Source organism: Populus euphratica, unplaced genomic scaffold, assembly GCF_000495115.2.
Source record: "Populus euphratica unplaced genomic scaffold, PopEup_1.0 scaffold130.1, whole genome shotgun sequence".
Taxonomy (NCBI): Eukaryota; Viridiplantae; Streptophyta; class Magnoliopsida; order Malpighiales; family Salicaceae; genus Populus; species Populus euphratica.
This window is the reverse complement of record NW_011500018.1, coordinates 337,164-343,163: the sequence shown is the minus strand read 5'-3', so window position 1 is coordinate 343,163 and position 6,000 is coordinate 337,164. Positions and strand designations below refer to the sequence as shown.

Genomic DNA, 6,000 nt, shown 5'->3' with positions numbered 1-6,000 from the left:
TACATTATAACTCTGTAAATTTTTCATTTTTCATTTTTCGTTGTAGTTCTTCACCATCAACTTGGATAATCTTCTAAGTTTTTTTCATGTATATTCTTTTATAATTTGGAATTTTTTTTTCTTGATTTTTTATATAATAAAAAATAAGTAACAACACCATTAATAATAGCAAGTAGATGGATCATTATTATCATATTAAGGAAATCTAAAGTGGGCTACTCAATGACCCTTAGATCACGCCAATCATAGTGAGGCACATAGCAATATCACATAGTGGTAGAAATATAATTACAACATGAGAGTTTTTGGCCTCGTAATAACTAAGCTGACAGTCCAGCCTACGCTACGAGTTCACACTATGTTCATTTAAAATCTACAGCAACATTCTTACCTAACCTGTTAATAGATCTAAAGAATGAATCTCTTACTACTTGCAATTTATTCACAACTATGTTCATCGGTATCCGTTTCCCAGGTGATTTGTTAGAGCATGAGAGTCCGATTTCCATAAGAGACACTAGGCATTCCTCAATGTTGCTTGTCTTGTTGACTTGAAAATCATTATTGTGGATTATTGCTCTTTCTTCTATGCCATGTTCATTTACCTCATTCTCATAAATCTCTTCTTCAGCTAGCATCGATGGGTCAATGATAGCCATGACATTGCCAGGGAAAGCCATATCAGCAAACTTGTGAATATTTAGATCACCTTCGAACATGTCATCGGTAGGTCTTTTTGCTGTGAACATCTCTAGCAGTAGTATTCCATAGCTGTAAATATCTCCAAGTACAGAAACTTCGCCTCTCATCCCATACTCTGCAAGTGGCAGTATACTATCATTTTGAGAGATTCATATGCAATTCTAATTTAGACACTAAGATAAACAAAGCAGATGAACTGTAATGTACAAAAGAATGTTTCATAGATTTTAGCAAGTTTTTTAAAGGATACAAAACTTTTCAGCAGAGAGTTATACAAAAGTAGTTGCAATTTAGGGATAAAATTAGCAATCATGAGTTCAAGATGATTCGTCAGGTTAAGACCCATACCTGGAGGGATGTAGCCAATTGAACCCTTTAAAGCTGCAGAAATTGTTTGATTTATAGAGGGATTCTTGGATGCTTCAGAAAGGAATTTTGCTAATCCAAAGTCACCAACGTGGGCTGTCATATCGTCGTCAAGGAGCACGTTGCTTGGCTTTAAATCACAATGAACGATTGTGGTTTCACAATGGTGATGGAGATAATCCAATGCAGAAGCAACATCAATGGCAATATTCAGCCTTTGAGTAAAGCTCAATTTCTTAGTTCGATATTGCTGTTCAGTTGTTGGATGTAGCCACTGGTCTAGATTGCCATTAGACATGAACTCAAAAACGAGAGCTTCGAAATCATTACCTTGATGATCAACGGTCGAGCAAGCAGTGATAATCTTCAGGAGATTACGATGCCTTATGCTTCTTAAAGCATTACATTCATCAATGAAACTTTTTGAAGCACCTTTCTGAAGAAGGTTCATAATCTTAATCGCAACAATTCTTCCCTCACCAGAACGAATTCCTTTGTATACAGATCCAAAACTTCCAGAACCAATCAAGTTTTCAGCAGCGAATCCATTGGTTGATTTTATGAGTTCCGAGTATGAAATACCTACTTGCTGCTCCTTAGGGGGAGGTGTGTTGGAATTCCTTGGTAACTTTCTTCTGATATAAAAAATTGACACAGAACACAATAGAACAGAAATGAATACTGCTGCAATTGTTGCTGGTATTACTACCTTGAAGGAAAGAGGTTCTCTGGGTTTTTTCCTGGAGCATGGAGGTAAATGCAATTCTGGGATACCTCCACAGAGCTTATCATTTCCAACTACTGAGAAGGCACTTGCATTTGCAAATATACCATCTCTTGACACTGCCCCCACTAAATTATTATGAGAAAGATTGAGATGCCTGAGAACTGAAAACCTGCCAAGAAATTCAGGGACCCTCCCAGTTAAATTATTTTCTGACAGATCTAGTTCTTCCAAACCTCTCAAAGTTTCCAAAGATTCTGGAATCGGCCCTTCAAACTTGTTCCCCTCTAAATGAAGGCGTTCTAAACTGATACAACTACCGAGTGTACTAGGAATTGTACCTGACAATTTGTTTCCTGATATGTCCAACTCCACGAGATTGTGTAGGTTACCTACTTTTAATGATAGGGAACCAGTCAAGGAATTATGAGACATAACCAAAGAAATTGAGAGAGATGAAAGACCAAGAACCTCTTCGGGTATAGTTCCGTTCAGATTGTTGCTCGAAAGATTCAGATTTTGCAGACTTTTGCAGTTTCCGAGACTTGACGGTATGTTTCCTTCGAATCTGTTTTCCTCCAAGAAAAGCCTAGTCAATCTGGTCAAGTTACCAAGGGCTGATGGGATGGATCCAGAGAATCTGTTGACATTCAAATGCAAACCCTCTAATTTCTTCTGCTTCCCGATAAGATCAGGAACACTGCCAGTCAGGTAGTTACCTTCCAATCCCAGGAGGTTCAAGTTAACTAGGTTCTCAATCTCAGCAGGGATGTTTCCATGGATCAGATTCTGTCCTAAAGTTAAACTTTTTAACTGGGTTGAAAGGTTCCCTATGGAGTTATGCAATTCTCCTCCGAAATTATTTTCTGAAAGACCTAACACCTCTAGGCTGGTGCAGTTGACCAAAGAACTAAGAAAATTCAAACCATCCACTTCCCCGTTTCCTAGGTTGTTTAGACCAAAATTGAGTCTAACCAACCTTTTCAAGCTTCCTAGATTTTTGGGAATAGTTCCAGTGAGACCATTTATAGAAAAATCAAGAATCTGAAGTCCAGAAGCATTTGTCAGTGATACAGGTATGGGTCCTGTAAAATAGTTAGCACCCCCAGCAAATATTTCCAAGGAAGGAAGAGTCACACCTACACTGAGTGGTAACTGCCCGTGCAGCTGGTTTTGAGCAACAGAGAAGTAGTATATAGAAGAAATATTATAAATTGAAGTTGGAATCGTACCAGACAAATAATTGCCATAAACTTGAAAATAACCCAATCCAGTTAGCTGGCCAAGTTCATTTGGTATGCTTCCTCGTAGATTATTCAGTGGAAGTGACAGACCAACTTTGTCAATGAACTAAGCTGGTGTGGAATCTCCCCAGTAAGCTTGTTGACAGCAACACTAAATACAGTAAGTTCTGTTCAGTAAGTGAGATTAGCGGGAATCTTCCCACCAAAGGAATTGAAGGTGACGTTGATATGCTGCAAGCGCGATAGACGACCCAGCTCTTCAGGAAGTTCACCATGGAAGCTGTTGTTTCGCAGGTTGATGCCTGTAAGATATGTAAGATTTCCTATAGAAGGCGGCATAGAGCCAACCAAAATCTGAGACTCCAGGTTCAAAGTTACAACTCTTCCATTAGATGAACTGCATGAAACACCAACCCAATTGCAGAAATGGATTGAATCATTCCATGAACTCATGATTTTGTGTGGATCTTGAGTTATCAGTCTCCTGAAGTCTAGTAAAGCAAGTCGATCGGACACATTCGAAAAAGTAGCTGCTATAGCAGTTTCCGAGCTGAAGCTCATGCATAAAAGGAGAATTCCATAGAAAAGATTACACAAAGCCATCTTGGAATTCAAGCAAGAATGCTTCATGTTGATGCAAATGCAGAGGCCAAAAAAAATAATCTAATGCCCCTTAAGGTGAAAGTTTGAAACCAAAATTAAATGGTGTGGTCCAGAGAATTAAATAGTGTGGTACAGAGTTTTCATTAAAAGTTTTAAATGATATTAAAATTAAAAGAAACTTTAAAGGGCATGGCCATTTTAATGCACTAGATCATAATAGATTACTATAGTAAAATAATTATTCTCCCCTCTACCCATAAAAAATTAGTCTTGGTTTGAAGGGTTGGATCATCTTTGCATAGGGATTCAATGATTATTATTATTATTTGTTGGTTAGATTAGGCTTTTCATAGTAACAGACATGGATTATTGTAGATTACTATAATGAAATGATTATTTTACCCTTCCACTCAAAGTATTAACCTTGGTTTGAGGTTTCACAGGGATTCAATGATTATTGTTATTTTTCAATGATTATTGTTATTTTTTATTGGTTAGATTATGATTTTCAAACAAAAAATAAATAGTACAAATATTAAAAAAAATGTTAAAATCTTATTTTGTGGGGGAAATTATCTATTATTCACCATTAATATTTGGATAAAAAATCCCAAAGCGATGAATATCCAAAATATTTAATGGGAATAGTTTGTTATTATTCATTATTAATATTTGGATAAAAAAACCTTAAGTGGTAAATATCCAAAATAATTTTATAGGAATAATAAATCATTACATATCCTTGAAATAAGTCTTAATTATAATTGAGGACATTTCAATTTTTGACTTCACGGTTTACGAGCCGTGAAAGTATGAAATACTAAAGGCAAAAAAGGCTTTTAAAGCACTCTGAATTTCCTTAGATTTCTAAATCTTTGTTCCTTTTTCTTGTGATTTACAAGTCGCAAACGCTTGAAATACTAAGGAAAAAATAAGTTTTTAAAGCACATGGAATCTCTTTGAATTTTTATCTTAATAAATTTATTCTGAATCAAACACAGATTTCAAGAGATCTGCCTCGGTTCTCCTTGATACTTTGTAGACATATCTAAGGGTATGTTCCACATTGACTAAGGGTTCTTTCTTTTTATAATTTCAGTCTAAGTTTGTTCATCATAACAAAACGTATCCTAGGAAAACACCAACACCATAGTAATTATAAAGCAAACCAAACATCAAGCTGCTTACCTTAGGTAAGGCGTATTAGGGGTGCTAATATCTTCTCTTTACGCAATCAGTTCCTTGCCTTAAAATCTCTGAAAGACCAGTTAGGTTTTCTAGTGACCATAATACTAGGTGGCAACTCCTTTATTTACAAAAAACATAAAAACTTGAAATAAAAAAAAAAATCATCATCGAACGCCACACGAGTGATATGCGGCAGGATCAATATAGTTCCCATGATATTTTGAGTAAAGAGGTCATATAAATATTTTAATGAAGCTTTGAAATTATTAAAAAATTTAATGATTTCTTAAATAGATAAATTGGTTGATTTTCAGGGCAGTGATCTTATAACACCTCGACAACATACTTTTATAGAGTTGTATAAGCATGTCTGCTTATTTGCTATCGACACTGGTTTTTATAATATTTGTAACTTATATGACATACATCTTGACCACGCATTGATTGTTGTATTAGTTTAGCGATGAACGCATGAGACACACACCTTTCATCTAAGTGTTAGTGAGATGACACTTATATTCCAGGATGTCACCATGTTGATCGGTCTTCCGATAAATGGAACCCTTATGACAGGTCGTGGAAGGTTGATTGATATAGATACTTTATGTGATTATCTATATTAGAGTTGATTATCTATATAAGGGCAATTGCATTAAGTTAACATGGTTGGATATTAATTTCAAGACCCCTAGCAAATGCAACAGAGAAAAAATTTATTATGTATACTCGAGCATGCATATTACATATGTTTAAAGGTCTTATTTTCATGAGTGTTGCTAGTAATGCAATGTCGTTATTCTTTCTAACACCACTTGAGTATTTTTAGACAATTTCAAATTATAATATGTCTAAAAAAGAAAAGAAATTACTGAGTGCCAACTATTTTTTTCTAATATATGTATTTTAAATTATTTGATTATTAAAATTAATGGCATTTTAAATACAAACTTATAATTATCAATGTTGATTAATATAGCTCTTATCATGGGAGCATATTCATATCAAACATCCAGAAAGCTAGGGTAATAATATTTTTAACAATATCACTCAGATGCCACTATCCATTGGTTACATGTTATAATAAAATAAAATCAACATATTATTTATATAAATTGGATGTAAAAAGGGTATTAACTTTCTGGCTTGTCATGCTAGATGGAATAGGGCTAGACA

General features: G+C 34.9%; 1 pseudogene; it reads right to left on the bottom strand.

Moving 5' to 3' along the window:
• Positions 1 to 227: 227 nt before the first annotated feature.
• On the bottom strand, positions 228 to 3,702 carry LOC105141782 (probable LRR receptor-like serine/threonine-protein kinase At3g47570; annotated as a pseudogene).
• Positions 3,703 to 6,000: the final 2,298 nt, after the last annotated feature.